The 25257-nt window shown below is 40.8% G+C and overlaps 1 protein-coding gene across 1 annotated transcript in view; it reads left to right on the top strand.

The window, feature by feature from the left end:
* The first annotated feature begins 5028 nt into the window (after window positions 1–5028).
* Window positions 5029–25257, top strand: part of LOC124622044 (carboxypeptidase N subunit 2-like) — a 50166-nt gene continuing 29937 nt past the window's right edge. The window contains exon 1 of the mRNA XM_047147603.1: window positions 5029–5137. The gene's annotated coding sequence lies outside the window, so the exon portion shown is untranslated. The remainder of the gene's footprint in view (window positions 5138–25257) is intronic.

Below are 25257 nucleotides of genomic sequence, written 5' to 3'. Positions count from 1 at the left end.
CTTTTTTTCGTCATAATAGCTCTACTGGCATAAGAGCTTAGCATACAACTGAGAAAGGTCTATTTGAAACTGCGTGTAAAGTACAGCTTTGCACTGAAGTGGAAGTGATGAAAATGAACAAGAAATTAGGAACACTCGAAATGTAATCTCAAAAACCGATGAAAGAATTACGTTGGCGCCGAAATGGAGATATACTGGGAAGAATATGGGACGAAAGAAACTATTGAACGCCTTCACAAGCTGCATCGTAGTCGCGAATAAAAACAGTAATCCAGCAAATTGTTTAGTTAATTCTAGTCTGTTGTTGTTGTTGTTGTGGTCTTCAGTCCTGAGACTTGTTTGATGCAGCTCTCCATGCTACTCTATCCTGTGAAAGCTTCTTCATCTTCCAGTACCTACTGCAACCTGCATCCTTCTGAATCTGTTTAGTGTATTCATCTCTTGGTCGCCCTCTACGATTTTTACCCTCCAAGCTGCCCTCCAATGCTAAATTTGTGATCCCTTGATGCCTCAGAACTTGTCCTACCAACCGGTCCCTTCTTCTAGTCAAGTTGTGCCACAAACTTCTCTTATCCCCCCCCCCCCCAAAAAACCTATTCAAAACTTCGTCATTAGTTATGTGATCTACCCATCTAATCTTCAGCATTCTTCTGTAGCACCACATCTCAAAAGCTTCTATTCTCTTCATGTCCAAACTATTTATCGTCCATGTTTCACTTCCATACATGGCTACACTCCATATAAATACTTTCAGAAACGACTTCCTGACACTTAAATCTATACTCGATGTTAACAAATTTCTCTTCTTCAGAAACGCTTTCCTTGCCATTGCCAGTCTACATTTTATATCCTCTCTACTTCGACCATCATCAGTTATTTTGCTCCCCAAATAGCAAAACTCATTTACTACTTTAAGTGTCTCATTTCCTAATCTAATTCCCTCAGCATCACCCGACTTAATTCGACCACATTCCATTATCCTTGTTTTGCTTTTGTTGATGTTCATCTTATATCCTCCTTTCGAGACACTGTCCATTCCGTTCAACAATTCTAGTCTATGAAGGCAAAAAAAATTTTCTCAGACTATCGCTTTATCTTCAGATATGATTAAAATGTATTCTAATATCATAACGCCAGAGTGAAATCGCCAAGAGGTGCAAACAAAATCAACTAGACATCGTCGGACATAAATATGGTGCGAACAGAGTCACCACGGCGCTACTGTTCATAGCCATCTGACGATTGTCACCATGACTGAAAACATACACTGGAATAAAAGAAACAAATTTTGTTAGAAGTCTTGGTAGAAGGAAGGACTAATTAGTGGACAACGGCTGAGAAATATTAATTACCACTAGAAGAATGACTGCAATATGTAACGCAGATTATCGATGACTTCGGTTGTGGTGGGTACACGGAACTGAATGGAACAATATAATACAGCAATGAACTGAGAACAACTCAAAACCAGTTAATCAAAATATGATAAAAAAGCAAACCCGGACGTTTACGTACGTGAGGCTGGGGCGGTTTCTTTACTGTCATCGAAGAAGAACGTTATTAATTCTGGTTATTCTCGAACAAAGAAACCACAAACGGTAAGAAGCACTATTCGGTCGCAGTGTTCCAACAACAGAATGCCAAATCACATGGTGAACAGTACAGATATGTCTACGTCATCTTCACAGCTCAAGAGGAAACGGCTGGTCCTTGTCCACCCGTGTGTCAGATCTGTAGCACACTGGACGTGCGTGGCTCTCGATAACGCGGAAAATGCTTCGTTGGTTCCACCCTGGTGGAGAGTGGAACGAGATCTGGATTAAGTATCTACAAACTGTCACTTCGGAACTTCGTTAGAGTAACATTTAAACCTTCCTTTTCTTGTAAAAAATATTGAAGTACCACACTGCAGCAAATCAACAGACAAATTTTCCCCCTTTATCTTTAACTCAGCTCCTAAATGAAAAGGAGAATTCAGTTTCCTGCTTCCCAGATTCTCGATCGTAAACACACCTACCTCAAAGCTATGCAGGTTGTCCCTACAACAGTTTTCTACTACAACAACGCAGTAAACAGTTTCCGTAACCAGGTGATATTGAGCGTTCGTGAAGACCGGACGCATGACTATTTAAGCTGCAGCGAATGAAATGTTTCGTGAAAAAGTGTTCTAGACGAAAATATTATACCTTTCTATGCTACAACGGGCCACCTCCTTCGCGCTCGGGGTGAACTTTGTATTTTCAAGTGGGAAACCCCCATTTTTATTGTATATTCGGATTCTACGCCAAAGAATACGTACAGTTTACTCAAACCATTGTTTTCCATTTGTGGTAGATGGCGCTGTAATCGACAAATATAGAGTGTAACTGCTTTTGCGATTAAGAACCGACGTATTTGATTCTACATTTCATCTAGGATGTAAATGTAAACCTTTTATGTTGTAACAGCTGATATTTGTGTTCGAAATTTACTTTAGTGTTGCAAATTTGATCGTAAAGTACGACATGGTTAGCCGTTTCAGTGTCTGCTTACAAACTACGTCTAGCGTGATCCATGAACAATGACGTGGATGTGATCGTTTTCTGTTTCCATCGGACTCACACTCGGGGTGGTTGTTTACGGTCAGTATCCATGGCAAGCGGGTCTGTCACAACAACTCATTGACATTTTGCCTGATTACAGTGTTCGTGATTTGTATTCCGCCAGTAGCTGCGTAGCTACCAGCGTGAAAGTTACGGCGATTGGATGGAAACACACACCGATATCAGTCACCCACACGACGCGGCTCCAGGGCGGCCACTGAAATCAAGCATGCGATGGTTTGAGGACTCACCACAACCAAACCTATAGGGAACAGAAAACTACGTTACCACACACGTAGCTCATTTGCCAGAAATGTCAATGTCTAGTCATATTATTTGTACCGTACAATAACGTTTGTAAAACTCATGCAACGTTTGAACATGAACCGTTACCACACAAAGGTTTACATTAACATCGTAAATGAAACGTAATATCAAATACGTTGGTTATTAATTGCAAAAAGAGGTACCCTTCACATTTGTCGATTCCAGTGCTATCTAAGACGAACGGTAAATAATGCTTTGAGTAAACTGAGAATATTTGTTGGTATAGAATAAGAAAATGCAAAAAAAAGGGGAGTTTCGTTTTGAAAATACAAAGGAGACTCCGCCCACGCAGGAGGGGTGGCTAGGATGTGCCCGTCTGTAGCACAGACGGCTGTTCCCTTTACTAATATTAACTTTTCAGCGAGAAATTTTTTTCGTACCATCCGTCGCTTACGAGGTACTTAGTCGTCTCAAGATAAAACAAACGCCCTGTATATAAAAAAGGGAATGCGAAGCATCTCTTCTGGTCCTAATAATAAATAAAAAAGGATATAAATCGACAGACAGAATAGTCTGGCCACCTGACACCTGCTACTAACTCTATGTGGTCGTTCACTTTCATAGCCCCACAGTTCTCCTCGATATCTGAGTGGGTTACCGGCACGGTAGCTCAGCGTGTTCGGTTCAAAATGGTCCAAATGACTCTGAGCACTATGGGACTTAACATCTGTGGTCATCAGTCCCCTAGAACTTAGAACTACTTAAACCTAAGGACATCACACACATCCATGCCCGAGGCAGGATTCGAACCTGCGACCGTAACGGCCACGCGGTTCCAGACTGAAGCGCCTAGAACCGCACGGCAGCGTGTTCGGTCAGAGGGTTATCTGCCCTCTGTATTGAAAAAAAAAAAACTTTGTGAATAGATCAACGATAAACTTCAACGTGTGTCATGGGAATTCGCCCCGGAGGAACGCAACGAACAATACCGAACAAAATAAAATTTAAAAAAAAAAGTGGTCAGCGCGGTAGAATGCTGTGCAAAGCGGTCCGGGTTCGATTCCCAGCTGGGTCGGAGATTTTCTCCGCTCAGGGACTGGGTATTCTGTTGTCTTCATCATCATATCATCCCCATCGACGCGCAAGTCGCCGAAGCGGTGTCAACTAACAAGACTTGCACCAGGCAACCAGTCTATCCCACGGGAGCCTGTAGCCACACGTCTTTATAGCCCCACAGATTGTGATACCCAGGTACTTATATGAGTTGACTCATTCCATTTGTGATTCGTTGATATTTTAGTCATAAGATACTGCGCTTTTTTGTTTTGAGAATGGCGTAATTTTACGTTTTTGAACATTTAAAGGGAGTTGCCGGACTTGCACCGCTGTGAAATCTTATCCCTATCCGGCTGAATGTTTGTGCAGCTTTTTTTTCGACCAGTACTTCGTTATAGATAACTGCATCATCCACGAAAAATCGGAGGTTTGCAAAAATATTTGATGCTGATCATTAATGTACAACATCAGCAGCAAGGATCCCTACACATTTCTCTGAGACACACCTGAAGTTCTACGTTATTCGATGTCTCTCCTTCCAGGGTAATATAGCAGTGTCTTCCGTACTTGATCCAGTCGCATATGATAGTGCTTTCATTAATGAGTAATGGTGTGGTACTAAGTGAAATGCTTTCCACTCGTCAAAAAATGTTAGATCTACTTGGCTGCCTCGATTCATGGCTTTCAGGAAGTTATGTGAGGAAGGCGCGAATTGGATTTCGCATGACCAGTGCTCACGGAATCTACGCTGGTTAACATGAAGGAGGTCATTCAGGGTAAGACACCTCATCCGCTGATAGCGTAAAGCCATTGCTAATTATAATTAGACAAGGGAGTGACACAGATGCTAATAGTATCCACACAAACCTAAATATTTGTTCGCTCACACAGGATGACTTAACAGTACTGGAGCAATCGAAAAACGACGACTGTATACCGATGCTTACAATGCCAGTGTGTGCTGCAAGTCCATTTAGAGCATTTAACAGAGGTTCTCTAAACCCGTTCATAGTCGAGAGCACTATGCGACTTCTGGTAAGAGCTGAGATGTTAAAGGGGCGATAACGGAGAGGTTTCCAGTAAGCAGCGCACGGGACACTGACCATCGGCGGCGTCCGGTGACGTCACCGGCAAGGCCAAGGCCGGGAAGTGGGGGCAGCCTCGATATATTGGACGGCCGGCCGGCTCTTCTCCAGTTCTGCGTGTCGGCTGCTCAGCGCGCGACGCATCAGGTAACAATCTACCAACTGTTTACTTTCTTATTCTCCTTGTTTTCGTTACTTTAAGTCAGACAGTTACATCTTATATTTACTACTTAGTCGCATTCGTCTCATTGTTCTTTACACCTCTTCTCTCGCCCATCTAGTCGTTTTCTGTCTATAGGATGGTAGTTCATTGTTACTTCTGTGTTTTGTCATCTCCCACTGACGAAACGAAGGAACTAGTTTATTTTCTATACAATCATCTCCTGGTCCTTGTGTAATTACCTTCTGTAGTAGTGTAGCTAGTATCAATTGAATAAGAAAAAAAATACTGACTAAAACAGATAACGAAACTTATACCTCCTCAAAAGTTCTTAAATTCATCACAATAAAGGATGGCAGCCAAAATTCACATGCCGGTATACTTAAGAGCATTACTCAATTTCAAATTAGCTGCGATTTTCACAACCACAATGCAAGATCTAAAACTAATTTCTACAAATACTTACTTTTCTTCAGGAGGGATCAGAAAGCGTTTTTGCATTCTGTTGCAAAGACTTTTAACAATAGCATTACAATCCCATCTTATTGGCCACTATATCTACGGATTGCCTGATACCTCGATTCTAGAACATGTCGAGCCTATTAGCAGTATGACGTTCATTACAAACAGGCTTTTGCTCTTACAGTATACATATATATATATATATATATATATATAATTGTTTGGCAGTTATTATTGTACTCATGTAAATACTAAACACAATGGTCGATAAATACCTACTTTCCAAACCTGGGAAAGAAGCATCTTTATTAATTGTACTAAATGGGGACTTCACCACTACTGCTCTGTTTCCAGCCTTTAACAAGAAATGGATCAGATTATATAAATTTCGGTGAATAGCTAATTAGTTTATAACTGATAATTCTCTCCCCTGCCATTTAGAATGACACAATCTACATTCGCAGAGGATTCTCCTTTCTGAAAATATGTATTAGAGAATGAATCACGGACACTGATTCTCTGGCCGCATATCCCTTAATTTGACCGCCGGCCCCGGTGGCCGAGCGGTTCTAAGCGCTTCAGTCCGGAACCGCGCGACTGCTAGGGTCGCAGGTTCGAATCCTGCCTCGGGCATGGATGTGTGTGATGTCCTTAGGTTGGTTAGGTTTAAGTAGTTCTAAGTCTAGGGGACTGATGACCTCAGATGTTAAGTCTCATAGTGCTCAGAGCCATTTGAACCATTTTTGAACCTTAATTTGACCGTTAACACTTTCAGCCCATTTCTGCCTCGTTACTACGTTTCGTTTCTCACCTGGTCTTCTGTAACCAACAAATGTGTACACTTTTGAGTCTGCGTGCCTTTTGTTTTATTGTTATCCCTCGTCTGTCGCATATTAATTTTATTAATCTTTATACGCATGACGAAGTTCATCATTGGATGGCGTGTACTGTTTCATATGTGTGGAGCTTACGAGACATGGACCATCAGTATTTTATTGGCTGCTGGAGCTATGTAATTTACGCATTAAAATCTGTGGTATCTTTTCTTCTTCCCTCACTGTTACAAGTTAAATCTTGCCCACATAAATGTCATATCTTATTGGAACTTCTTTCGTAATCCGAAAAATTTCCTTGTGTTTGGTATCGGTGAGAGAAAAATGGTAATAAAATTATGGCAAAGTTGGAACGATCTACTGTGATTAAGAAACAGGGCGTCTCACACCAATAAACAATGCTAATAGCTGTATCATGAACATTCTAAGATGATGAAACAGAATTTCCGATATGCAAAGAGTCGTTCTTTCTTATGCTGCTTGTGTTTTTAACGTAATCCTTAACTGAGATTTTGAAACAATGGTTACTTGCTGGATTTGTTACTAACGCCATTGAATTGCTCTTGAGGAGTGCAACGGAACACTGGCTGTTAATGTTTGCAGTGAGACGTTTCACAAAAATAGAAACTGTATAACAATGCGAGGGCAAAATATGCAAACATAGCTAAGTTTCAGAATGATCCGTGATAGTTTTGAAAAAGGATGTGAAACCGAAGCTCTATCTGTTGCGGCATTTACTTGCAGTAGTTTGCCTGTCTATTCATGGTAAATGCTTCATTTCAAACACTGACCGTCATCATCCATCCTTGCTGGCCTTCTCAAGAGTTCTCGAATGTGTTTGGAAAGGTCCTCTCTTTATAAGAAAAACAGTTGTTCCCTCACCACCTTAGTATATAAAAAGTTAAGGATACGAGCTGTGCAGGAAAATAAGATAAACCTTACTCATTATCGGAAAGCTTGGTTTTTCTGGTTTATGAAATATCATAGATGTAATTGTCCGCCGGCCGGAGTGGCCGAGCAGTTCTAGGTGCTACAGTCTGGAACCGCGCGACCGCTACGGTCGCAGGTTCGTATCCTGCCTCGGGCATGGATGTGTGTGATGTCCTTAGGTTAGTTAGGTTTAAGTAGTTCTAAGTTCTAGGGGACTGATGACCTCAGAAGTTAAGTCCCATAGTGCTCAGAGCCATTTGAACCATTTTTTTGTAATTGTCCTCCCCGATAGCTGAGTGGTCAGTGCGGCGGACTGTCATGCTAAGGGGCCCGCTTAGGGACTGGGTTTGTGTAGTCGTCGTCATCACCATCATCTCAGCGACACGCAAGTCGCCGAAGTGGCATCAACTCGAAAGACTTGCACCAGGCGACCGGTCTACCCGAAGGGAGGCCCTAGCCGCACGACATTTCCATTACCGTGGAATTTTTTTCTTACTGTAATTTATTGAAGCCAGTAAAACGTTTGAATTCATTTTCTTTTTTCCTTTTCCTCCTGAGTTCGTGTTAAATAACATCTTTTTACAAGTTGAGGTAACTGTTCATTTTTCTTCGATTCTCGTGTTCTCATCTCCATACACATTCACATCAAACTTGCATTTTACTATGTACTCTGTCATCGTTTCACATCTCTTCATAGAGGAGAAAACCAATATTGTTTCATCCTAGGTAAACCTCGCGAAACGACTTTGAAGATTCGGTTAGTGTGATTCGAGGTCAAGCGTAGACTTCTTCCCACAACTGGAACAGGAAATGGTGGGGGGGAGGGCGGTTGGCAGTGGTAAATAAAATATGAGCTACCACACACTCTGAAGTGGCTCGCGGAAAATACGGTGGATGTAAATGTAGCTAAATTCATTGTTGCATTTGTGTTATATCTTTTTTTCCCCCCTGTAGTTTCCGATCACCGTTCTAAGTACCTGTTTTAAACTTTTTATCTTTGACATGCCCAATGTTCTCGGCAGACTAAAACTTCTGTCTTTTGCTCCCAGCCGCTGTAAAGTTTTGAGAACTGTTTGCTCCATCGTCTGTGAGAGCTCAGTGTATTAACTAGAAAATAACATGAAATTTGATTCTGAGTCGCCCTTTATTAGTGTCTTAAATTTCCCCCTTTGTTATGGATGTTTATACTTTTAACCATCGCACGTACATATCTCTAGCTACTGTTGGCCGAAATTTTTATCAGAATTTAACGTACTGGTGGACATGGAGATGCTGCAATAGGAGGAGAATAGTAAGAGGCAATGATTTATGTAGGTAACCATCCCGGCGTTAGCTTCGCACACTTAGAAAAACACTAAGACGTAAGTCAGTATGGCTGGATGGAGATATTAACTTCCCTTATATCGATTCCGAGCTATATGTCGCTTCTTTCAGTAAGCCTTTGGTGTTAGAAGTTATCAAAATTCCGGCACAAGAAAAATGTAAGTACCTATAGATACCCTTATGTTGAGAAAAACCACCATTTCATTCAGCACTTGCTGCAGCTACATTTGCGAAGCAACATGAAACTCAAGTAGTTCACGAATGAAATACCACTATATGCACATTGAGTCCGTCAGAGGTCATGCATGACTTACGTGAGTCACACATACCAGTTTTGGTAACTGAGGAATTATTTCGTACTTAACATTCGCGGTACCCAAAGAGGTCAACACGTAAGCCTGCGATGCACGTGTTGTGTTGCACTATGTTCTACCGCCTTCCCAATTTTTATCGGGTAATATTTTTCCACGGGTTCCAACGTCATCTAAAATAAAATCTGAGACAGCAGCTAACACTCTGTCAGACGTTAAAACACAGAATGTTGCCCAAGTAGCTCAGCTCAAATATTTTCGAAACCGTCAAAGATTTAGAAATAAGTATCTCAATAAGGAAACTCTTCTTCTTCTTCTTCTTCTTCTTCTTCTTCTGTAGTGGTCAATCCAAGGATTGGTTTGCAACAGCTACAATGGCAGCTTGTCTCCATTCTGTGCGTCTTTCAGCTTTTCTCTTCATTTCTTTATAGAGAAAAGCTGAAAGACGCACAGAAGGGTTGTATTTCGCTGCGTGGACAATGCTCTTCGTCTTTCTCTCGACTATGAAAGCGTCTATAGAAAAAGATAGTTACATTGTTTTGAGCAGCATTTGAAATCCTTTAAAAATAAGGGTGTAGTGATAAAGACTGTTAGGGTTCCCAGCGTGAATTTTCGCAAAAAAAGAGGGGGCCATGCCTGAATATCTGGTCCAGGCAAAGTGCAGTTTGATCTGACCTGCTATGTACATAACTGGTTAGGGGCATTGCAAACATCTGTGTAGTGTCGTTTCCAAAAGCAGGGATCGTACTTTTGAATCCTAACTCGAGCTTGGTGTATATATATGGGATAGCGTACTAATGTACAACCAGTCTCAACATCAACACTAGTGTATCTATAGAAACGTATTCTACTGAATGTCCTCTATTTAAGTGCTCTCCAATGCCGCTTCATATCGCTCACGTAGGGATCGTGAAGGCAAGATCTATTTATAGCACGCGGAAAGGCATTTAAGGAATCATTTTTCACGCGCTCTATATGCGAATGGAACGGAAAGTAATCATAATATGTGGGACGATGGAAGTACTGTCTATCATACACTTCGCAGTGGTATAGATGTAGAACAGTACATAGCTCCATATAATAAAAACCAATTGCTTGTGTTTATCGTTAGATTAATAAACAATGGGTATTGTTCATGCATCATAATACTTACCTTTTTGCGTTTTATCATTTATTGAAAAATTTGCTTCTGTGCCTCCACTGATTCCCGAAATATATGAGGTAAACAAAGTTGGTAAGTCTCATGGGATAAAATGAACAGCAGTGGCCCTTTTAGCTCCGCCTCAGCGATGGACTATCCGTTCAGGGTGACTTCAGCGACCTGCATTGATAAAAGGGTTCGAGGTTCGATTCCAAGTGACGACCTGTACAGACTGCACTGGATTGTTCCGCCAAGGATACGGTCAAAAATAAGCGCCCGAAGTTGAATGCACCAGACTGCGTGCCACTATTCTTCTCGTGCAAGCCCTAGTGACACGTCAACACAGACCTCCCGCGGCGTACGCAGCTACGCAGTTCAATCAGTCGCGGGCGAGACGTCTTAATTCGAGAGTTGATGTAGGGAATTTCGGCGACTGCCCTTAACTGTGAAATGGACAATGAGTTCAGAGCAATAGCTGTGTAATGTTGCTATGATGACCTATACTTAGCCTATTCGTACAATGTCTAATAATTGCGTACTCCCTGACCGAATACTTTTACTTTTTTCGTGTCTTGAAGTTATAAGCTTATTCCAGTTTTACGGTTCAGTGGTAAGCTGCGTCATTTGCACATTTATTTGCTTCCCTTATATCTTCAGCGGTATGATGGAACAGTTCTTCGCATTGTTGCACCAAAAGCGTCTGCTGCATTGTTCGGCTTCGTTAAAAATGTAAGCTTCAGTCAACTATAACTGTTATGCAAAATGTTTACTTAAGGTTGGCATCTACTCACTCCGCTCTGGTAGATATGTTTCAGAGAGCTGGCTAAGAATATTAGTATTTATTGCTGCAACTTTCTTACGAAATCAGAGTTAATTGAAATCTGTACCACTGTTCAACGTGCAGATTTTGAGACATACACCATTTCGAAAACAGCAATTCTGAACGGCATCGTCCTGTTTAACGTATGTAATTTCTTATTGTGTGTTGTTCTGTAGGGCAATGGCTAAACCCCTTTGTAGGGGAGCAGCCTTTTGCGTTCTGAGGATGCTAGACAGAAACAGGGGATCAGAAAAGTGAAAAACGTTGCTTGACCGGAGACCAGGAGCGCTCATGAAACACGACTTGCAGCTTCATTCATTCATGCGGTTTTCGTGTGGTATTAAATTTGTTTACAGTGTTTCTGCGGTTACAAGAAGTTGAGTTTGAGAAGTTAAACGTACAATTTTGTAGAAACATGCTACTAAACTCGACCACATTTTCGTGCATGGGAGACACTGTGTGAAAAAAGACGTCCACAAAAATTCATCCAAGAGAGAGGCACGATCCTAAACTTGCAGTTGTTGATGTGACTGATGAGTTCGAAAAGGAACTGTTTCTCAAGGACTGTATTTGACAGGAATTACGAAATTTTTTTTGTATCTCAAACGAATAATTGGTATCCACCGAATTATACCCAGACCGTAAACATATTTTATTAGTATATACAAAGTAAATAATTTTATGTCATTAATACGAATATAAGTGCCACCTTTTTCGTTCAGCTATCTGAAATTAACACCATTATTGTAATTAAACCCAGATTTACAAAAAAAGATTTTTATTCATATATCAATAACGTTAGGTTGACACTTAAAATCTACAAAAATCAGAACGAAAGAAAATCCTGTTGGAAAGCAATAAAATAACCTGCGAAAAAGTCACAGTAATGCTGCTCAAAGTGAAGAAACAGGTAAAGAACTTTAAAAAGGCTTTTCAACTTTCATGCCATCTGCAACTCTTTTTACTTGCAAAACTTCACATTTGACCGTGTTAGTAGACTGTTGCACAATTTACCGTGCCTTGTACTATTTGATGTTATCTGGCATAACTGAAGTTGGAAAAAATCTCTTGGAAGCTAAATTTTTGTTATTTCGATAAAGTGTAATTTAGGACCAACAAACGACTAAATTAATGTGGGGACACCTCCTGAAACTACCCTCAACTTGACCGATGGAACCTATTTTCAACTGCCTAGAACTGAACCGAGGTGGTCCTCGTCTTCCCAGTTTGACACAACGTTGTGCAAATTTGCCAAATAATATTTCTCATAGCACTCGACAATGCAGAATCTACGGTTTAGTAAGATCCCAGCCAGTCATTGCTAGAAATGAGTAAGAATTTCGTAATGAACAGAAACTAAACCCAAGGTAATAAAAAAAAAGGGGGGGCAATGCCTCATTTCACCTCCCCCCCCCCCTCTCCCTCCGCGTCCCATACTTTGCGGATGTCTTTAGGGGAGTTGGAACGCAATGTTAAATTTAGTGACTAGGCTCCCCTGTATTTCAGGAACCACTGTAGCCATTGACATGAAACTTTTACGGGAGATTACTGTATGTTCTGAGTCTACCGAACTACAATAATTGCATTCAGCCACTGCTTTCGGAAATACAATTTTTTAATTACGCGGTTAAAATTTTGTGTACTTCTTTGTATGTTATCCTAAATAATTTTAATTATACATAACAGTATGTTCTTCTTTTAGTTCAGTAGACCCAGGATATGTATTACTCCCTGAAAATTTGAATACTCTACTCGAATGGTTTTTCTGAGATTTAGGGAAAAATGCAACAGAAAATGTAAATTTTCAGGAACGGCTTCTAAAGTTTCAAAAGACTGTAACTCAATTAATGCATAATTTTTTATTTTTAGTCACTCAGAGGCATCCTGCACCATACTGTATATCATCCTCTTGATCTTTTTCCAATTTTTTTTCTTCTTTCTGGACTCCTTAGTAGCCAAATGTGCTGCATACTCTGCTTTACCAATGCGAACTTTGTCCATCCGTTCAAGCAATAACAGCATCACTGACCCCCCCCCCCCCCCACTTCAGTGTCTTCATTCCAACAAAAACTGTTTTTGGTAAGCGTGCCCATATAAAATTATTGAACGACTCTTGGGATTTTGAGTTTGACCACGCAGACACTTCTTCAGTAATTCAGGACTGCCAAGTCTCTGTAAGTAGGTTTTAAGATATCCATGGCTGCTGCTGGGATGGAATGTTTATGGCTGTATGAACTGTTTGAGTAGTGGGCATTGCGGTAATTGCACCATGAATCAGGTACAGGAGGACAAAGGTGATGTACTGGTTTTTCATCAGTTGACAGTCTGTGGAAGAAGGTAGCCCATACTGCCTGCTCCATTTCAACAAATCCTCAATATTATTTTAATGGCCATCCAATAATACTGCTGTAGTTAATCGATCATTTTGGCTGTCAGCCAGCCTCTTATGGTTTTACCACCAGAAAATTTTTTGTGTCTCAAACTTTGCTTCAACTTCCTCAACCTGGTGCCCATCCACCCTTGACAGTGCTACCAATACAAACTCGTAATTTAACGAAACTTCCTGACAGATTAAAACTGTGTGCCGGGCCGAGACTCGAACTCGGTACCTTTGTCTTTCGCGGGCAAGTGCTCTACCAACTGAGCTACCCAAGCATGACTCACGCCCCGTCCTCACAGCTTTACTTCTGGCAGTACCTCGTCTCCTACCTTCCAAACTTTACAGAAGCTCTCCTGCGAACCTTGCAGAACTAGCACTCCTCAAAGAAAGGATATTGCGGAGACATGGCTTGGCCACAGCCGAGGGGATGTTTCCAGAATGAGATTTTCATTCTGCAGCGGAGTGTGCGCTGATATGAAACTTTCTGACAGATTAGAACTGTTTTCACCTGTCAAGAAGTTTCATATCAGCGCACACTCCGCTGCAGAGTTAAAATCTCATTCTGGATACGTAATTTATAACGCAGCAACCCAGAGCCTGCTACATAAAAAATTACCGATTTTATTAGATCTTGAAGTAATGCACGTAAAAGTTTTAACATTTTCAAACAGTGTAGATTATATTTAAAAAAATAAAATAAAATACTTCCCATGCTAGTTTATAAGTGATATATATCATTTTATTTCGGAAAACTGCAAATTTTATAATGAAATAAAAATCTGAAAATGGGAAAACTTTTTTCCGTTCTAACTCCCCTCAAGTGCACGATATGGTGGTGCTTTTTGTATTAGATTTTATACATTATGAAAAATTGAAGTTGATGTTATTGTGCCTGCTTCTCAACTGGAAAATTCTTTACGTCAGTGATTCAGTTGTGGTGCTTCTCGCAGTTAATGCCCTACACGGTGTTTTTATATTAAGAGACGCCATCTCAATCATATGACAATGTACGACCTAAATTAATAAGTATATAACTGTTTCTATTCCACCCAGAACTTGTAGGTTCTGACATTTTCATTATCTTGCCACTAGGATGGCCAAATGATTTCTCTGTGGAGGCCCATCTGGAAGCAATATATCCAGCGACGTCAGTGTGTATCAGTTTCCACTGCGACTGGTGAAGAGTTACGTAACTAAATCTCAGCAATTCTTTTGCTCATAATTAAAATACGCAAACGGCTTTTGAACTCCATCGTTAAGGGGTGATCACATTCGCTGTCAATTGCTCTTATCTGGGAAAATAAGTTTTCCAGGCAGTCTTGGTTGAACCTTGAGGTCAATACATACTTCAAATAGTAGCTACGTCTCAAATCAGGGAAACAGCCCAGTAATGACCTATCGAGATGCGTTCCTGCTCTATTTTTCACAGATGTAGCAGAATCTGCGATCAACTTCCTCTTTTGTCTCCATACACAATCCAAAAGCACTAGAAACTGGTCGCTTGCCAAAAGGCACCTTGAAATTCATGGCGTCAGAGGTATCGTTCACCAACTTAAAAAATTCTGCGCTATCTTTTTCTTCTGAGATCACGAAAGAAATCTGACACGGTGCTGGAAAGAGCTAGCAGGCAAGATGAACACACTGTCGATCCCTTCCGGAAACTGTCAGACGACGAGCAGTAAGTTCAGGGCACAGTTTTAACTCGCCATTAACTTACAACAGCTGCTCGATTGCCCGTTTTATTATTGTTTTCCATCGCTTAATGCAAAATCTTAGAAGAAAGATTAAGAAAAGGCAAACCTACGTTTCTAGCATTTGTAGACTTAGAGAAAGCTTTTGACAACGTTAACTGGAATACTCTCTTTCAAATTCTGAAGGTGGCAGGGGTAAAATACAGGGAGCGAAACGCTATTTACAATTTGTACAGAAACCAGATGGCAGTTATAAGAGTCGAGGGGCATGAAAGGGAAGCAGTGGTTGGGAAAGGAGTGAGACAGGGTTGTAGCCTCTCCCCGATGTTATTCAATCTGTATATTGAGCAAGCAGTAAAGGAAACAAAAGGAAAATTCGGAGTAGGTATTAAAATCCACGGAGAAGAAATAAGAACTTTGAGGTTTGCCGATGACATTGTAATTCTGTCAGAGACAGCAAAGGACTTGGAAGAGCAGTTGAACGGAATGGACAGTGTCTTGAAAGGAGGATATAAGATGAACATCAACAAAAGCAAAACGAGGATAATGGAATGTAGTTGAATTAAGTCGGGGGATGCTGAGGGAATTAGATTAGGAAATGAGACGCTTAAAGTAGTAAAGGAGTTTTGCTATTTAGGGAGTAAAATAACTGATGATGGTCGAAGTAGAGAAGATATAAAATGTAGACTGGCAATGGCAAGGAAATCGTTTCTGAAGAAGAGAAATTTGTTAACATCGAGTATAGATTTAAGTGTCAGGAAGTCGTTTCTGATAGTATTTGTATGGAGTGTAGCCATGTATGGAAGTGAAACATGGACGGTAACCAGTTTGGACAAGAAGAGAATAGAAGCTTTCGAAATGTGGTGCTACAGAAGAATGCTGAAGATTAGATGGGTAGATCACGTAACTAATCAGGAGGTATTGAATAGGATTGGGGAGAAGAGAAGTTTGTGGCACAACTTGACTAGAAGAAGGGATCGGTTGGTAGGACATGTTCTGAGGCATCAAGGGATCACAAATTTAGCATTGGAGGGCAGCGTGGAGGGTAAAAATCGTAGAGGGAGACCAAGAGATCAATACACTTAGCAGATTCAGAGGGATGTGGGTTGCGGTAGGTACTGGGAGATGAAGAAGCTTGCACAGGATAGAGTAGCATGGAGAGCTGCATCAAACCAGTCTCAGGACTGAAGACCACAACAAAAACAATGCAAAATAATCATCCAAAAAGTTATTTCTCAAAAGTTTCACCATATGGGATGCATCAGCAAATACCGAAACACGTTTCGTTTCATCTTTAAGGTTGATGAAGCAAGTGCTTGCGTAGTCGATATGGAATTTCATCCACACTTTCCCATTTTTACCTCCCAAATCAGACACAATACCATCCACAATAAGTCCCACTTTCTGCGTCTCTTTGATGATACTTACCAGAAAAACCCGATTCATTGTAGTATGAAAATTATAATACACAGGTTGCTTCCACGTCCCACATAAATCACGTGCCATAACAACCTGTATCTGACGATGTGACCCGTATATGGTGTCTGTCTCTTAGTCGTAGCATATGCGACTGTCCACATTTATTTCATCAAAATTCAACACACTCAGCATCTCTGCTTCGCCAACTTGTCGATTCCCCAAGTTTTATGAACACGATAAGGAGATGAACGGAATCACTAACTCTCTTGAGGACGTCGGAGGAGCTGCTTGCAGAACAATTAGCGGCTTCGATGCCGAAGGTGACGTAACGGCCAGGGAGTGGTGTGTCAACCACAGGCTCCTCCGTTACTGCTGTCCACTGAGTCATCAGGCAGGGGTTGACATATCGGTCGTTGTGGTGGTACGCCACATAACGTGATAAAAACATTAAATAAACTTCACAAATATACCAAAACTGATGTCGTAATGAAATACGTTACTGTGAGAACTGTCAAGGACATAAATATTATCTCTTCTAAGGAAACCTAGCGAGGTGGCGCAGTGGCTAGCACACTGGACTCGCATTCGGGAGAACGACGGTTCAATTCCGCGTCCGGCCATCCTGATTTAGGTTTTCCGTGATTTCCCTAAATCGCTCCAGGCAAATGCTGGGATGGTTCCTTTCAAAGGGCATGGACGACTTCCTTCCCTGTCCCCTAATTCGATGAGACTGATGACCTCGCTGTCTGGTCTCCTCCCCGAAACACCCCCCCCCCCTTTCTTCCAAGGAAAATAACTAAGTCTCTAATCAATTAATATGATCTGCGAATGTAACTGCAGTCTTTTTTTGCAAAAAGATTCCTTCTCTTCCCTTTTTTTTCGTAGTGTAATAAGCCGTTTTGTGTCGAGGCACGAAAACGTGTAAATTTCGTGTAGTATTTAGCCTAAATATAATCAAATATTACTCAAAAGTATTGTCAGTTTTTATATGCACCAGCTTCTGTATTCATGAAGTTGTAAAATTAATTTCTTTCTGCAAATTTTATTGGGTAGGATTGGTGCAGAGCTCAGCGCCATTGTTCTAAACGATAACGGCCCAGAGTCGTAATAAATATCTTAACATTCTCTAATTTTGACAAGTAAAAATAAATGTAAATGCAGGAGATTTCTCTTGATTAGCGGTTCTTCCCTGGCAACAATAAAAGTAATAAATATTTTCAATATTGAATCATATTTGAGTAAACTGAGTTCAGTAAATTTTTTCGATCCTCGTTTAACGAAATCGCGAGAATCTCCTTAGCCTTTTATTTTCACAAATGTAAAAATAATTGACAAAAACAATTTTTGTCGTATGCTTAAGCCATACGCACTATAAAGATTTTCATTCTTATACAGAGTTAGCGATTCTTAAAACTAAAATAATAGAAAGCCGTGAGCCGCCGGCTTTTCACGAATTTTTAAATTTTCATGGCAGCAGTCTGTGTAAAGACGCCAATGTGATTAGAAACCTAACGAGACCTCTGATTGGGAAGCTTCCAGCTTTTTCTCAAGAGGTCATCACAGTATATGCTAAGGCCACTATCCGGGCAAGACATCTCAACACATCAGCAAAGGCACAGAGTGCCAACTAGCAGCAGCAGAGAACAACACGCTGGTGGACAGTGTCTGCGGTTCGCTCCTGAACGGATTAAGACATTTAAATTATTCTTCAAATTTTTGAAAATGGGGCGATTAATCGTCTAACTACTGTATCATCATGCGTAGTAATGTGTCAAGTAACTGGACTTACCGCGTTTTCTTACTATTTAATATCTGGATGACAAAAGTGTTATACACTATTTCCGATTGTGACGCAAAAAATGTTTTCTAAACTGCAAGCTCTTGTCATTGTTGCGTTTACATACAATTGAAAATTGTGTAATATTTGAAAACTGACTGAAGGATGCTAGATTATGACTTATCTAATGAAAAATATTGAATAATAGAACATACATGTTAAGGAGACCACAGTCAATAGTTTTGCCATTACTAGAAAGACAGTATAAGAGTTTCATTGACGCAGTAGGTAGTAACATTCAGTCCCTGTATAGGTAAACTTATATCGAACTCATGACTGATTACACGGCCCTTCAGTTCTCGTAAATTAATGTTCGTATGAGAGGAATAGCGCCATAAGCGAACGTGAGAATACGTCTCGTGCTGCTGAAGGTTCTCGACGGTGACGTCACGAGGAAGCGCGCGATGGCTGCCCAACGCATCGGCCCAGCCTTGTATCTAGGAACCTGGCTACAAAGCATTGGCCGTCCAAGGCAAAGCTCCTTTTCAAAGGAACAAGACCGGCATTTGTCTTATGTGATTTGCAAGAACCATAGAAAAGCAAATCACGGAAGTGAAAGTTTCGTTTATTATTTCGTCTGTCGGCGCTTCCACGCTGTTGTTGTTGTTATTGTTGTTGTGGTCTTCAGTCCGGAGACTGGTATGATGCAGCTCTCCATGCTACTCTATCCTGTGCAAGCTTCTTCATCTCCCAGTACCTACATCCTTCTGAATCTGCTTGGTGTATTCATCTCTTGGCCTCCCCCTACGATTTTTACCCTCCACGCTTCCCTCTAATACTAAATTGGTGATCCCTTGATGCCTCAGAACATGTCCTACCAACCGATCCCTTCTTCTGGTCAAGTTGTGCCACAAACTTCTCTTCTCCCCAATCCTATTCAACACCTCCTCATTAGTTATGTGATCTACCCATCTAATCTTCAGCATTCTTCTGTAGCACCACATTTCGAAAGCTTCTATTCTCTTCTTGTCCAAACTGGTTATCGTCCATGTTTCACTTCCATACATGGCTACACTCCATACAAATACTTTCAGAAACGACTTCCTGACACTTAAATCTGTACTTGATGTTAACAAATTTCTCTTCTTCAGAAACGATTTCCTTGCCATTGCCAGTCTACATTTTATATCCTCTCTACTTCGACCATAATCAGTTATTTTGCTCCCCAAATAGCAAAATTCCTTTACTACTTTAAGTGTCTCATTTCCTAATCTAATACCCTCGACATCACCCGACTTAATTCGACTACATTCCATTATCCTCGTTTTGCTTTTGTTGATGTTCATCTTATATCCTCCCTTCAAGACACTATCTATTCCGTTCAACTGCTCTTCCAAGTCCTTTGCTGTCTCTGACAGAATTACAATGTCATCGGCGAACCTCAAAGTTTTTATTTCTTCTCCATGAATTTTAATACCTACCCCGAATTTTTCTTTTGTTTCCTTCACTGCTTGCTCAATATACAGATTGAATAACATCGGGGAGAGGCTACAACCCTGTCTCACTCCCTTCCACGCTAAGCTTTATTAAATTTCTTATCAGCACAGAGAACTATTTCTGCTTCATATCAAATTAAGTTGGGAATGTCATTTATAAACAAGGTGTCAGTCATAAGAGGAATTTCCGTGATATCTCTTATATAATTAAAAATACGGAAGCAAAGAACTGCACAAAAAAATGGCTCTGAGTACTATGGGACTCAACATCTTAGGTCATAAGTACCCTAGAACTTAGAACTACTTAAACCAAACTAACCTAAGGACATCACACACACCCATGCCCGAGGCAGGATTCGAACCTGCGACCGTAGCAGTCCCGCGGTTCCGTACTGCAGCGCCAGAACCAAAGAACTGCACAGTTTGATATGATTTTTCCGTAAATCCAGGTTAATAGGGTAGTCCTGCAGTGAGTCTGCAGTTACAGTTTTCACATTTCCTGACTTTTCGAGAAAGTTTCACTACAACTGTTGTTAAACGTTCAGGTATTAGTCGTACCGTGAAGTAGTCACCTTTCTTACAGACAACATTGTTTCAGTGTCTCAACCCGTTTTGAATTACGAAGGACATTCGTAAATTCGTGACAAGTCATTGTAATTACGGGTGGATGCAGAATCAGCTCCTGTCTTATAACAGTAGGGACATTTCCAGGGTCAGATGATCTTTTATTCAAGCAGATGCAGCTGACTAACTTGACTCTGTTGCTTCAGTCCACATTGCCTGTTATGTCAGCGTGGATTTTGTTAGACCAAGACCTTGGTATTACATCACTCAGATTGAGGACAGTAGGGTGAGAGGTGTAAAAGATCATGCGTTTGTTGACAGAGAGGCAGAATTAGAGTGTGACTCCGAGCCTGATTGTCACCTCTACCCACTCCTATCTGCACAGGTTAGGGGCTATCGCGAACTCTCCAGCCGCCATTGAGATGACCTACGAGCGCTAAGTCTCCTCCGATAAAACATGTCGCTTGTTTTCATTTGTTCCTTTCTATACCGATTACTGACACTGAAAAGCTAGGGTGGTACGTGACAAGTGGTAAAGCGTTGCGCAATGAACACAGATCGAACAAATACGTTGGACAAACCGGTTAGCGTTGCAAAAGTTGACGCATTGTCTTTTTCAGAGAAAATCCGCAATCGGTTGTTGTAAAACATATTTTATTGTCCGCTAAGATCACTTTTTTAAAAAAAATTGTGGCTGGTTTCAGTTCCACATGCACCACATTTAGATCCGTAAATCTAAAAATAAGGTACGATCTACCATGTGCAACATCACTATATGTACCAGGACGTACCTAAATGTACTGACCCGTTCAGTTCATCAGCAAAATACTTGCTAAGAAGTGAACTTTGGAGAAAAGTGTGTAGATAAATATTCCGTACGATAATGAGATGAAGCACACATAGTTAAACAAAAATTTATTAATAAATAAAATGGCCCAGTTCCTTAGAGAAGCGATCAAATGAGCAGCGGCCGCCATACTGTACCTGACAACGTTCATTCTGGTTTCCTGGCAGACAGTGATACTCCCTAGATCAGGTTGCTCATGTTCCTCTGAATACTGTGATTAAATGACAAGTACACACTTATCAAAGTTAATGTCTTCAGGTATTCCAACAGTTTCAATACTCTTCTGTTACGTAAGTGTATTCGTTTTAGATTACAGTGAATTAAAGACCACCGTCACATTGAATAATTCATGCGGCTTGTTAACTAGTCGCAGTTAGAATTTATCACCAGTAAATGTTTATCTACATCTACATCCATACTCCGCGAGCCACCTGACGGTGTGTGGCGGAGGGTACCTTGAGTACCTCTGTCGGTTCTCCTTTCTATTCCAGTCTCGTATTGATCGTGGAAAGAAGGATTGTCGGTATGCCTCTGTGTGGGCTCTAATCTCTCTGATTTTATCCTCGTGGTCTCTTCGCGAGATATACGTAGGAGGGAGCAATATACTGCTTGACTCCTCGGTGAAGGTATGTTCTCGAAACTTTAACAAAAGCCCGTACCGAGCTACTGAGCGTCTCTTCTGCAGAGTCTTCCACTGGAGTCTGTCACCTCCGTAACACTTTCGCGATTACTAAATGATCCTGTAACGAAGCGCGCTGCTCTCCGTTGGATCTTCTCTATCTCTTCTATCAACCCTATCTGGTACGGATGCCACACTGCTGAGCAGTATTCAAGCAGCGGGCGAACAAGCGTACTGTAACCTACTTCTTTCGTTTTCGGATTGCATTTCCTTAGGATTCTTCCAATGAATCTCAGTCTGGGATCTGCTTTACCGACGATCAGCTTTATATGATCATTCCATTTTAAATCACTCCTAATGCCTACTCCCAGATAATTTATGGAATTAACTGCTTCCAGTTGCTGACCTGATATTTTGTAGCTAAATGATAAGGGATCTATCTTTCTATGTATTCGCAGCACATTACAGTTGTCTACATTGAGATTCAATTGCCATTCCCAGCACCATGCGTCAATTCGCTGCAGATCCTCCTGCATTTCAGTACAATTTTCCATTGTTACAACCACAGCAACATCCGCAAAAAGCCTCAGTGAACTTCTGATGTTATCCACAAGGTCATTTATATATATATTGTGAATAGAAACGGTCCTGCGACGCTCCCCTGCGGCACACCTGAAATCACTCTTACTTTGGAAGACTTCTCTCCATTGAGAATGACATGCTGCGTTCTGTTATCTAGGAACTCTTCAATCCAATCACACAATTGGTCTGATAGTCCATATGCTGTTACTTTAAATGCGAACATTTTTTAGGTTAGGCTTTACCGTGACTGTTACTGACATTAAATGAAACAACAAGTTTACTGTTACCAGTCACCGTTTTATTTTTTCCACGACGCGTTTCGAAGGTTTAAACCTCCATCATCGGGTGGATTTACATTAGTTAGTATTACATATGTGTGTATGTTGTGTTACGACATTTGGAGGAACTTGGGGCACTGCCTCCAGTGGTCACAGGTTCCTTTTTTTTCTGTCGTAACACTTCACATGTATACTGCCACATTTGTAAACATTTGTTGAGATCCCATATCAGCTCGTCTTTAGTGTTGCGCTTGGCTTCCAAAATGGCTAAGTCCAAGTTTTATCACCGTTAGTTGCCGCGAGTTTTCGTGTTTGCTCGTTTTGTGTAACAAATGAAAGAGAGAATACAGAATTCACATTAATATGACAATGACATAAGTTAGTACCGGTAACTGAAAAACGCAGCGTATGGACGTCTGTGTGACTCTAGTAATTATTTTGAGCAAATGAGTTGTAGTGCGTTGCTAGATGTTGCTCATTCTGGAATGCTTTAACGAGTAAAGCTTATGAGGCACGAAGTAAGGAACCCCATAGTCGTGTGGCCGACTTGAAATCCCATGCAGGCGAGACAAATTCTGGCCACTCGCCCAATGTCGCGCATTACAGATGCAGGCGCGGACCTAACTACGAGAAAATTGCGCCACAAAGCAGGAAGTTGGTCTCGACAGCCGTGCCAAATCGGTGAGTCACAGTTAACCACTTCTGTACTGGCAACTGGCAAAACATTCCGCCAGGCTATGGTTAGTTCTTGATTCATTGCCATTGTCAGCACTCAGTTTCTTGTGCGCATTTGTGTACAGTACCGGTATTGTTCGCACAAGCAAGTGTTATTGAAGAGAGAGTGGGGAAAAAAAAAAAAAAAAACAGAACGGTGGAAAGGACTTACGGCATGGCATTCTGGAAGATATGGACAAACATTTAGAGACAATAATATGGGCCCCTCTGGAGGAAAAATATCATAAAAAACACGTGCCCTCTTCTTACCGGATCCCGAAATACTGTTGTTTGAAACAATGAGTAGGAGTGTTGAAAGGTAGTGTTTAATTTCTAAAATTTTAGGTGCCGGAACGCTCCTCTTCAACCATACAACCCCCCACGAAACTTAAAATGAGAAATCACTTTTTACAAGATACTGTTCTGAAATTCGGGGCTTTATAGTAAAATTTCTTACGACTAAAACAATAACGCCACAAGATTTAATATAAACAGGTGTAAACTGTCTGTCCTCGGAGCATTTTCAAGTTCATTGCAGCCGGCGCAGCAGCAAACCATAATTAACGGTGCTTTCCGATTCAACAACACGTGTACTATTTGCCGACTTGTTTCGGTCAAGCTAAAAGAAGCAAGTCTCTGGGAGATGCCGGTGCGCCGTTCCGGCCGAAATTAAGCCCTGGTTCAAGGATACTTGTCTAATTCTGTTATCGATTATAGCTGAAATAGGCACTCCTATCTTCACTGCATTTTAAAGCGGATGTTGCCAAAACTTGTCAGGGTACGTGTGCAAAACTCAAATAATTTGTGAAGAACAACATTTTAAAGTGAACAAGCAAATTCTTCCATATACATAGTTGTGCCAATAACGTAACTTAAAAGTGACCAACATGGCGCAGATAGTGACAAGACGCTGCATTTTGCAGATCTGTTAAGCACAGAGCATATGTTTAATGGTTTTCCATTCAGAATGGCACATGTTATGCAGAGCTGTACCGACGTAATCCTGTGTCCCTTGCAGAACTACAAAAGCTGAACGCCCTCCATTTTGCTGAACCCCCTCCATTTTTTTAAGTAAATTTAATAAAAAGAAACATTATTGGAAAAGAAATTATGATATTTAATGGAACCATACTGTGTACAACCAATTAAATGTATCATTGTACTCTGGTGTGCAAAACTTTAGAATGAAAGTAACTTTCATACATCACTGCCAAGTAACATAGCTTGATGAAACCTTGGACTGTAAGTGACTGAAGTGTTTCAGTATAGCGAGAAGGTAATTAAAAGAAATACGCAAAGAGACAAACATAAATGACACTATATCCATCATTTTGATTTGCAGCTCCTTGTATTGGCCCTGTTTGCAGTTAAAATTGTTTGGATGTGACGTCCGGCAGTTATGCAAAACACCATTTTTCTCAGTACCCAGACATGTTTCGGTACCACTGTGCCATCGTCAGTGGGTTTTCGTTTTTATTTATTCTGCAATGTGAACATTTTTGTTAAATGATTATAGAATTATGTGCATTTTTAGTTCAAATGACAGATTGTTTCTTTTTGTAAATACCTTTATATTTGGTGTGCATAAATTTTCTGGATCACTTGCGTGTTAATTACTACAGGTAGCTTGTCATCTGCAACCAAACAATGTTGATGAGAAAGTTTCTTGCTGGGAGTTAACCTATCTTCTAGAATGTAATTTAGTTTTTCGCGATGTTTACGCGCTTGTATTTGTTTTTACATACGTTTTCTTGTGGTGAGCACTTCCATTCTCTCCATCAACACCTCAGCAGTTTCAATTAGCTAAATGTGAAGAGAAAAGGGAAGCTACATCTGCAAACAACTTTACTTAAAGATAGTTTGTGATGACTCACTAAATGGGGAGCAGTGTCATGGAAATGGCAACAGTATTCTGTATAT

The sequence above is a fragment of the Schistocerca americana genome, chromosome 7 (genome assembly GCF_021461395.2).
Source record: "Schistocerca americana isolate TAMUIC-IGC-003095 chromosome 7, iqSchAmer2.1, whole genome shotgun sequence".
In the NCBI taxonomy this organism is placed as follows: Eukaryota; Metazoa; Arthropoda; class Insecta; order Orthoptera; family Acrididae; genus Schistocerca; species Schistocerca americana.
This window is presented reverse-complemented; position numbering and strand designations above follow the sequence as displayed.